Below are 10622 nucleotides of genomic sequence, written 5' to 3' on the forward strand. Positions count from 1 at the left end.
TTGCAAATAGTGCAGAGGGGTGGAGAGGAGGCAGAGAGGGGGCGGGAGCTCACCTCATGCTCCTGGCTCTTCCATTCCCCCCCCCCCCCCTGCAGATGAGCACGACATATATTGGCTCGGCGTGAAAACCGAGCCGATATACGTTCGTGGGAATGCAGCCTGAAACTGAGTGACAAATGAAAAGCGAACATAAAGTGCACGATGGCTCACGTATACGTATAACGATTATCACACACTTTAGTTTGTTTTGAGCGACAATCATTACGTGTAAATGGGCCTGAAAGCTGGAAAGACGAAGACTGCATATCTCATGGCTGGAACGTTGATGGAGAGAGAATAGGATTCAAAGGGCATATCCAAGTGAGTGGTGTACCTACAGGCTTGTGAACATGAAAGGACCAATGCAGAGATCTGCTAACAATATATTGTAAGGACGTGCTCTCATCACCAGTTTTAATTTATATTTTGCTTTTCTGTCAGAGGAGCTGCAAAATGGAAAAAACGGGGATTGGCTGCTGACAACCACACTCCCACCTACTTTGGGTATTGGTAAACTATATACCATAACATGAGCATGAGGATAACAATAGTTTTTTTAGGTTCTGCAGGTTTTACTGCCCCTCTTTTTAGTTAACACACAGCATGCTATTTGATAAGTCGGGCTCACACGAGTGTGTTGTAGAACGTGTATAACGCAGCGTTTCACCGCTGTGTGGGCTGGTGTATCCCCACTTATGGCAGCAGGGGTTTTTTTGTCTTTTCACTGCGCATGATAGCGTATCTCATACACGCTGCCATGCACAGTCTGACTTGTTTGTTTTTTTTAAAGTTCCCGCTCTGTCGCTTAGCGATTGCGTATAAATGCTGCACGTATGCAATGCATATGTACAGCATCAATTGCACCCACTTAGAGAACAAAGGGGCTCTATATTATGGTGGTAATACGCTATTAGATTACGCTTGTGTGAACCCGCCCCTTACACAGTGAATATATGCCAAGCAGCAGTCATATTGCGTAAGCCCGCCTGCACATGCACAGATTTTTGCTGCGGAATCCCGCAGCAAGTGCCATTCCTATAGAAAAGTGATTCTTCCTGCACGAAACCAAAATCAAATTGTGATTTCCATTCGTGGAGGAAAAACGCAGCATGTTCTATTTCTACGTGGATTCCATGCGGATGGCTTCCATAGAAGTCAATGGAAGCCATCCGACCCATGGCCATTCTGCAATGACATTGCAGAAAGCTCGCAGGTACCAGAGTTATCGCCTAGCATCGGTGTGGGAAAAAACATTAAAAAAAATAAATCGTTACTTCGCATGTCCGATGATGAGCGGTGCGGTCCATCCGCAGTACAGATGAAAATGAAAGAAAGCAGGTATGCAGGGTCTCGTGGTCAGGGACGCATTCCGCTGCGGGCTCCTGCATGTGGAATCCGGCTCTGCTGTGTCCAGATGGCCTTAGGTCTAATGTACACGGGCGGATATGATTGCAGAACCCGCGTGGAGGCACCCGCACAAGAGATCCACATATCAAGCCGCCCATAGGAATGCATTAGCGCCAGCAGAGCAGATAAAAGCATGCGAATGTGATTTTTTTTCCCCCCACTGTGCAGATCGCACACACGGGAAAAAAGGCAGCATGCTCTATTTCCCTGTGGATCCCGCAGGGACGGCTTTCATTGACGTTAATGGAAGCCACCCGTCCCACAATACTTTCACAGTGAGCCAGTGCTCACTGCAGCAGTATCGCGGGAATCTGTATCGCAGCCCAGCGCTGACGTGTCAAACGCTGCATTGCACACGCACGCTGGGCGAGACCCTTGTGGTGAATCCGGACAGGTGAGTATAGGGGCGCTGGGTCTGATTCTGCTGCCAGTTTTCACAGAATCTGAGCCGCCTGTGGGCATGAGGCCCAACACTTTTATTTTTCCATAGATGGCGCTCCGTGAGGGCTTGTTGTTTTTTGTGTGACAGGCTCTAGTTTTCATTGGTACCATTTTGGGTACATATGGCTTTTTGATCACTTTTTTTGGGGGGGGAACTGAAATAATAAAAACAAAGTACGCATGTATGTATGGTGATGCACAATGTGACGGCTGTGTGAATGAGCCCTTAGGAGACAGTAAACGAGGTGTTTCCTTAAGAGTACCCAGGTTTCTACATTCTCTCGGGTTGCCCCTAGTGGCACCGCCCACACTGGCATACACTGGGACTACTGCCCCTGCAGGCCATCCTCAGCACAGGCAGGAAGCTCCTGCTAGAAGAAGGACCTGCGCGCACTCAGTTTCCTCCGTACAGGCCCCGCCCCTTTCCCTCTGATACTACTGGGCATGCGCGGGGCTTGTCCGTCCTCTCGAGATCCGGACTCCATAGCGTTCGGTTCACATGGCGTCCTCCAGCAGCCGGCCGCTGCGCAGAGCGAGGTAACCGCATGGCTTCTCAGGCTGTGAGTTCCTGGTCCAGCGGGGTGTATCAGTATAATGGCGCTGGGGGTTTCGTCTAGGCATTACTGCCGGCTGCCTGGCTCAGGCGTACACGTGGCTGCGGGCTGTGCAGGGCTTCTCTATGGGGCTGGCTTATTAGTCGTCTCGGTACTTGTGGGCTATCTGGCAGCACTTTGTTACTTTCACCAATAGTTTCACCAGTGCAGGTGTATTTTTAAAAAACAACAACCAAAAACGGGATTTCTTAAACTGTTATTTCTCCAAAACATAAATCTGTATAATATTGAGGTGGAATAGATGCAGCCTGCAGGATGGTGTAGAGTAGAGTGCTGGCAGCGAACACAGTGTAGGGCGGTACAAGAGGGCAGTAATGGAGGGCTGTGCGCGGCTCGGACTCCTCGGAAGGTGTCTTCAGGGTTCCCTCCATAGTAGATTTCTTCTTGGATCCCTTCCTGTGTCTGAAGAACCTGAGAAGCAGCCATGTACTTACCTGCAGCTTCTGGAGGCGGCACCGCTAATAAAGGCCTCACCGCTAAAAATGTACACCGGCTTGTCTTCTAGATAGTTTTTTTTTTTAAGTACTTAAAGGGTTGTTTTTTTAATCCTAATTACAAGTTCTCCCCATCTGCAGGGTAACTGGCTGACCGGTTGCCTCCACTCGTACTCGGTCATTGCTCAATTTAATCTGACATCACTGTGGTGGGAGAAGCACCTCTGTAGTGACAGAGGAGTATCCCTTCCCTATTCTAAGAATCGGTGGGGACGCGGAAGAGTCAGATTTACCTGCCATCCGCCCGGGGGGGGGGGATTATGTATTTGCGTGCACACATCTGAAGCCGCCCTTATTCTCAGAACCAATTTGGGTCAGGATGATTTCAATTATTTCTGATAATGAACATCTCCCTCTGGGTATTAGCAGTGTGAGATCAATGGCCAAGGCTCGTTTAACGCTTAAAGGGGTTGTCCCGAGGCAGCAAGTAGGTCTATACACTTCTGCATGGCCATAATAATGCACTTTGTAATGTACATTGTGCATTAATTATGAGCCATACAGAAGTTATAAAAAGTTTTATACTTACCTGTTCCGTTGCTGGCGTCCTCGTCTCCATGGTGCCGACTAATTTTCGCCCTCCGATGGCCAAATTAGCCGCGCTTGCGCAGTCCGGGTCTTCTGCAGTCTTCTATGGGGCTCCGTGTAGCTCCGCCCCGTCACGTGCCGATTCCAGCCAATCAGGAGGCTGGAATCGGCAGTGGACCGCACAGAAGAGCTGCGGTCCACGGAGGAAGAGGCCATCTTCAGCGGTGAGTAGAGAAGTCACCGGAGCGCGGGGATTCAGGTAAGCGCTCCGGTGAGCTTTCTTTACCTCCCTGCATCGGGGTTGTCTCGCGCCGAACGGGGGGGGGGTTGAAAAAAAAAAAAACCCGTTTCGGCGCGGGACAACCCCTTTAAACTACTTTCCTGGATGCCCATCTTGATGCCCATTTTTGTAGCAATTTGAGTGTAATGCCGATGCTTTTTTTTTCTTGGGGGGGGGGGGGGGGGGGGTGTAGCATTGTGTTGCTGCTACTCGCAATTTTCTCGTGCAATAAAATTGTGCGATTTTTTTTTTTTTTTTTTTTTTTGTAGCGAGAAAGTTAATAGCACTTTCTAAAGTTGAAAAAAAAATAATTAAAAATCGCGTGAAAATCGCTAGTTGGTGCAATGTAATAAGGAGACTCCATAGGGAAACATGGGCTACAAAAAATAACAGATCGCGTCTGTATAGAGCATGCTGTGATTTTGTAGTCTCACAATGTCGCAGGCTACAAAGCATCGCTCGTGCGAAAAAACCCATAAGAAAGCATGAGCTTCACATGTGATTTGTAGCAGTGTCGCATTGCTACAAAATCATGCAAGAAAATCACCCGCATGGAAGCCGTCTTAACCGTATTCCCCTCCGGTGCGGGCCGCAACTCATTATTACAGTAAGTTCTCATTAATGGGTGAGGGAAAACCTTGTATAGGAATAAGAATCTGCTGACTATGAAACCAGCTTCTGTGGTATTCCATCACTGATGGTTATCCACTATAAGGCCGTGATCACACGGCTAAGAAAATCGCATGAGACGCACAGATATGAACCCCGTTCTTCTGAAGGGGCGCATACACGTGAGCAATTACTCATTTTTATTTTTTTTCTTCTCACCAATACCCCCCTGCCGTCCAGCATTTCAATGCGAGGAACAAATCACGGCACATCTTACCTTTGGACGTGCCATCACATCACCCATTGTTTGTAATGGGGCTGGTGGCAGCATGGCACCATGTGCTAGGAACACACAGTTGCGATGTAAGGTCTCCCCATTGAAAACAATATGTGGCAATCCGCAGCAGAGGATGGCTGCTTCCCCAAAGTGATGGCAGTTTTGATGTAAAACGCCTCTCATCCGTGGGGATATGGCACTTATCTGTGTGATGTAAGTAGCACAGAGGCACCCGAGAGGGTACTGGCTGCAGCCCACACTAATCCTATGAGCTGCATCTGTACAGGGCGCCCCCTCCCTTCCAAGCACCCCTACAGCGGTAAGGCTGACACTCCTGTCCCTGTACTAAGGGTTGTGACCGCGTGAAATGTCACCTGAGGGGCGGCACTCATATTTTATAATGTATATTTCCGCCTACAATCCTATGTTCATACCGCCAACTAAGACATGCCGGAGAGGTCATTGGTGCACTGCCTTCAGGATCCGGGGTATAATCAGCTGTGTGTTCCCATGATATCTCTAGTCTACAGAGTAAACTATTATGGGAAAGGGACAGCATGACCACAATCCTCACCCTATAAACCCCTCTTACATGCTGTATGCTGCCTCGTTGCTCGGCCCGCTGAGGAGACGTAATGTTGTACGTTGGTCAGTATAAGGGAGGTTTATATGGATGACTGAGAGACAGCGTCTTTCTGCATGTTACAGGCTCAACGTACGGAATGTAATTGTCGCGTTCCCACGTCTCGTCAGATGACTGCTGCAGCCTTGCCAGGTATGGGGCGCAGTCCTACATGACTGCATGTCCGGTGTACGGCAAGGCTATACTGACAGGCAGGTTCTGCTTCCATCATGTTATACGGATTGCAGTGATGACAATGAAACCTGGCACATGTGTCGCCACCACCGGAGGGCGCTAGTGGGGGGGGGGGGGGCGATTCTTAAATGGAATATCGTGAGCTTGCTAGAGTTGACAAGTCTCTAGGATTAATCTATTTGTCACATCTTTCTCTTCTAGATGTTTGCCTGAGATGTCTGCTGACCGTGACAAGTGATATCTGGAGCGTCGTGTGCGCTGAGCTGGTAAGTCAGTTTCTGACATCTCAAAGAAGTGATCTGGTCATTAATTGCTGAACCAGCAGCGACATTCTATAGTAGTGTCACTTGTTTCCGCCAAACTCCGTTATGTGCGCACACGTAGACCCTTATCATGGATAATGGTCATATGACCCTAGTCTGCCCACCAGTCCGGCTCCGATGTAGACGGGGTTATCTGCTATGCAGGGTCTCGGGTACATCATGTGACCAGGCTCCCTCTGTCAGAAGAAGCTTGTACCTAAAGGGAAATGCAGCCTACATTAGGGGTACCACAACAGTAAGAACCAAAATGGTCCATATATGGCACCTAAATTATTAGTTATAAAAGTTAAAAAACATGCACTATCCAGAAGGGGCCTACGCTGCATTAAAGGGGTTGTCCCGCGAAAGCAAGTGGGGTTCAGCACTTCTGTATGGCCATATTAATGCACTTTGTAATATACATCGTGCATTAAATATGTGCCATACAGAAGTTATACACTTACCTTCACTGCGCTGGCGTCCCCGTCTCCATGGTGCCGTCTAATTTCAGCTTCTGATCGCCCGATTAGACGCACTTGCGCAGAAGGGTCTTCTCCCTTCTGGTCAGTCCGGGCACGAGCGGCGTTCTGGCTCCGCCCCCGTCACGTGTGCCGATTCCAGCCAATCAGGAGGCTGGAATCGGCAATGGACCGCACAGAGCCCACGGTGCACCATGGGAGAAGACCCGCGGTGCATCGTGGGTGAAGATCCCGGCGGCCATCTTGGAGGAAAAGAAGGAAGAAGATGCAGAGGGGATTCGGGTAAGTAAATTTTTTTTTATTTCAACACATTCCTTGGGTTTGTCCTGCGCTGAACGGGGGGCCTATGCAAAAAAAAAAAAAACCTGTTTCAGCGTGGGACAACCCCTTTAACCCTTTCCAATCCACTGTCTGACGTCTAAAAATATTCTGATTGAAGGCTGTATAGCTTTGATGTCGGAATACGTCCAGCAGGGTATTCTTACTGTATATTACTGGCCGCTGTGTTGTCGGGAGGGACTCTCCAGCATGCCCCATAGTGCAGTACTGGCCCTAGCCAGCAGATGGTGACGTTGTATAATGGCAGAAAGAACCCCCCTTCCCCAGGAAACCCTGAATCGAAAATTGGATTGCAAAGGGTTAAAGAGTAGAGGTTTATAGCAAGCCTCTATACATCTCTATGTGGCCGTCTTTAGCTGCCGAAAACAGGCGAACGTAGGTGAGGAGGCGCTCTGCTCGGGTGAGTGCTCCAGCCCACTCATTCTAGCAATCAGTGAGGGTCTCAGCAGCTTGACCCTCACTGATTAATACTTATCTCAAAGGTCTTTCGAAAGTTTTGCTTAAAGAGTGCCTACACATTCTGGAGTGCTGCTTGATAGATCGGCCGCCCCTGCTGACATGTATGTTTTAGTATGTTTTAGTTGCTCCTTGTCTTCCCCATGATATAATGACTCTGGAGCCTCTTCTCTCATAACTGCACTGTTTTCCCTACTATGTATTTATTAATTGGCTACTTCATGTTATCATTCCCCTCGTCAGCGCTGTTTCGCTATAATCGGCACAGATTGGACAGTATCAGGCTGTAGCCCCTCCACCCTGGACGGTTCACGACTAGTTGCCACTTTAGTCATACATTTCTTGGGGGAATAATAGAAACGGCACCAAAAAGTTCTAAAAACGTTGCCCCACAATTGTTTCACATAGAATACAAGTATTTACTGAAGTGGGGAGAGGGGGCAGATGGTCGTTAGTAGCGCTTCCTTGTTCTCGGTTTGGCCTCTTCTCTAGGTATGAACATGAAGGAAGCGCTAAGAGTAAATCCTTCTTTGCAACCCACAGCTCCTTGCCTTGTAGGAGTTGTGTTACTAATGGGAAGGGACATCAGACCTCTGTTCTGCGGCCTGTAGAAGACTCTGCGGGGTTAACAGGTCTACTAGAATGTTATGGTATCGCAACATGCTGATGGTAACATTTTGGCAAAGTTTCCCTGACATATCAAAAATGCAATTCTGTCAATGTCTCAGTGTACCGGAGTCCTAACTGTATTCTGTCCCTCCATAGGTGCTGTTATACTCCCTAGAATGCCACAAGGTAATTGGCTTCATACTTATCAGTGGGATGAACATGTTTTACATGGAGCTCGGTTTAAGTGCTCACTCACATGGTTGTATGGGGTTGCGTATTACGCACGTGTGTTTCTCACACATAATACACGGTCTTAGAAGCCTGTTGATTTACATTGGGCCATTTAGACATATTTTGTTTTCCTTCACTCACATGATAACGCTGTGTTCTATTTTTGTGCGTTTTATGTGGATTATAGGCTATGGAAGTTTAAAATATACAGTGAATATGCATGTTACATATGTATTATGCAGGTAATACGCAGCTCCCATACACCCAGGTGAGTGAGCCCTAATACAGAGTATTGTTCCAGTCCGACTGTATTGATGACTAGTAATGTTCAACTGCTCTGAATTGGGGTGACTGACATAAGACTTTCTGAACAGTTTACCTGCCAGTAATAAAAAGCTAGCTTTCTTTTATCCAAACTAACATCTACTTCTTCTCTCATCAGGTTCTGTATGGCCGAACAGATGGGCTTGGAGGTAAAATGGCTATTTTTATGTCTATACTCTATAAACCTTTCGCTGGTTAAATGGTCATCCTGTCAATATAAACATGTGCTGGAGTGGTCTTTATATATGTCAACTGACTTCCAGGAAAGAAACTTAGATTAATCTGGTGGTATTTCTCCTTTGACAGGGTCTTGCCACATAAGGGGTGTGTTCATGCTTCACTGATTTAATGCATATTTTGTCGCAGATTTCACCCTTTGAATTGAATTCACATTAAGGGTGAAATCTGTCTCAAATCGGTGACGTGTGAACACACCCTAGAACTTTTTCTTCTTTGTTTTGTCAAACTAAATTTCTGTTTTGCCACTCAAGTTTATGGTCTGTGCCTGGTAGCGAAACCTCAGCCCTATTCACTAGAATGGAGCTAAGCTGTTACACCGGGCATAGTATATGGAAGAATTGGGTTTATTTTTTCTTTCTAATTTCTGTAACTAAATTGTAGCCAGACACATTTCATTTCCTTTTCAGCAGTGGTGATTGTGGCGCGGTTGAGGACTATCCTAATCCCAGCTAAAGATGCTTTTACATGGTTTGATCAGGTCTGAATGTTCCTCCGAATGCTCAATCGCCCTACAATCGAGCTATGTAAAAGGACAAACAATCAGATGAACATATATATTATCCTCTGCTCTATTTAGGTTTCAACCAACATAAAAATAATTGCTGATCCGCTGTACGTCTCCCAGTGTGAGAATGTGTAGTCAGCCTGTGGGGACAAACTATTATACTATTGATAGTCCCCCCCCCCCATCAGCTGATTCTTGGCCCATATCAAAGGAAATGGAAGGAGCGCTAATTGCGTTGGACTGAACTCCTCCATTATAAAAACAGCCCTCGGTAAGGGTTATTTTAACTGCACTAGCAGTGGCTTGACCTGAGGTCTATCCCGATGGGGTTTTGCAGTAGACTCGTGTCGTTGGAAATGCCTCACAGATGAAGCTTGCAGTTCGCTTTGCCTGCTAAATATTTAGTAGGTTATTAACTGCATAACACACTAGATGTGTCTTGTACACTTGTGCGCTCTTCTCTGGCCAGTGGTTTATACCTGTTTTCTACTTTTTTAGATGACTCCCCTTCGGTGTGATGTGTTCTCCATGGAGGTGGAACAGAACACTGCAACTGGTAAGTTCTGTTAAAGGAACAATGTACTAGAAAACTACAGCTGTATCCAATGGGAATAACTTCTTACTGAAGCTTGTCACAGAAAGGAGAACCTAAAATGTAATTTGTATTGATATTAGATTAAAAAGAAAAAACACATACTACAATACACCAAACCCATGGACGTACAGGGTTAGTGTGATCAAGTTTTACCCACAGATTGTGGACAATATAGTACGTTGGTAAATATTTAAAAAATACACACTGAAAATATATATATAATATAATCACAAGACCAATGTAACACAATTATTGGTAAGTTGGTCAGATGAGACATACGGCTCCAGTAATGCACTGAAACCTCTCCCTGATATACACACAGAGACTTATTAATCCTTAATACAAACCGTTATAATTTAGGTGCCGAGTGCTGTGATGGCATTTGGATTACCATTAACTATAAGTGAGGAGGCAACTGCTGCAGCAACCTCCCTGGATAGGAGCCGCTGTTGGAGAACACTGTTCAGAGTAACTTATTCCCATTGTCATTGGTGTCTACTCTTGGCTAGCTGCTGAAATGAACATTCGTATCCCAGCTGATAAGGTTAGAAGTCCAACCACTGACTAGATGATCGATAGTGGCATTAGAATACAGCTTACAAGCTGAAGGATATAAACGCTATGCTGGCTATTTACCAAGCATTGACTATTAAGTGAACAAGCACTCTGCCGTAGTAACCTCACTGGGTGGGAACCTCTATAGCTCAGTAGCACTGATCAGGGTACCTTGCTCTTATTGCAATGGCACTTCTGCTGGAGTGAACACTGGTATCCCAGCTAATGTTATAAGACACTCCAAGCACTGACTAGGTGATCTTCAGGTCAGTGTTCTGGGTAAAGTTTCTGTACTGCATAAATGCAGTATTTCATCAGGAGTTTGTCATTATTTGCCCTAATATAGGTAGAGGGCTCTACAGCCATGATGTTCAGCTGCTAACTACAGGATAATAGTGGAGCCACCGACTAACGCCTGGACTTATGTGTTCAAAACCCCCACCCTCAGTTCTGGAGGCGCAGCTCTACCTGCCAATCAGGG

The 10622-nt window shown here is 46.6% G+C and overlaps 1 non-coding gene across 1 annotated transcript; it reads left to right on the plus strand.

Moving 5' to 3' along the window:
- Positions 1 to 7538: 7538 nt before the first annotated feature.
- LOC136594690 (small nucleolar RNA SNORA40) lies at positions 7539 to 7669 on the plus strand. The gene has a single exon (XR_010788603.1). It is a non-coding gene; the product is annotated as a small nucleolar RNA SNORA40 (small nucleolar RNA).
- The last annotated feature ends 2953 nt before the right edge of the window (positions 7670 to 10622 follow it).

This window comes from Eleutherodactylus coqui, chromosome 1 (assembly GCF_035609145.1).
Source record: "Eleutherodactylus coqui strain aEleCoq1 chromosome 1, aEleCoq1.hap1, whole genome shotgun sequence".
NCBI lineage: Eukaryota > Metazoa > Chordata > Amphibia > Anura > Eleutherodactylidae > Eleutherodactylus > Eleutherodactylus coqui.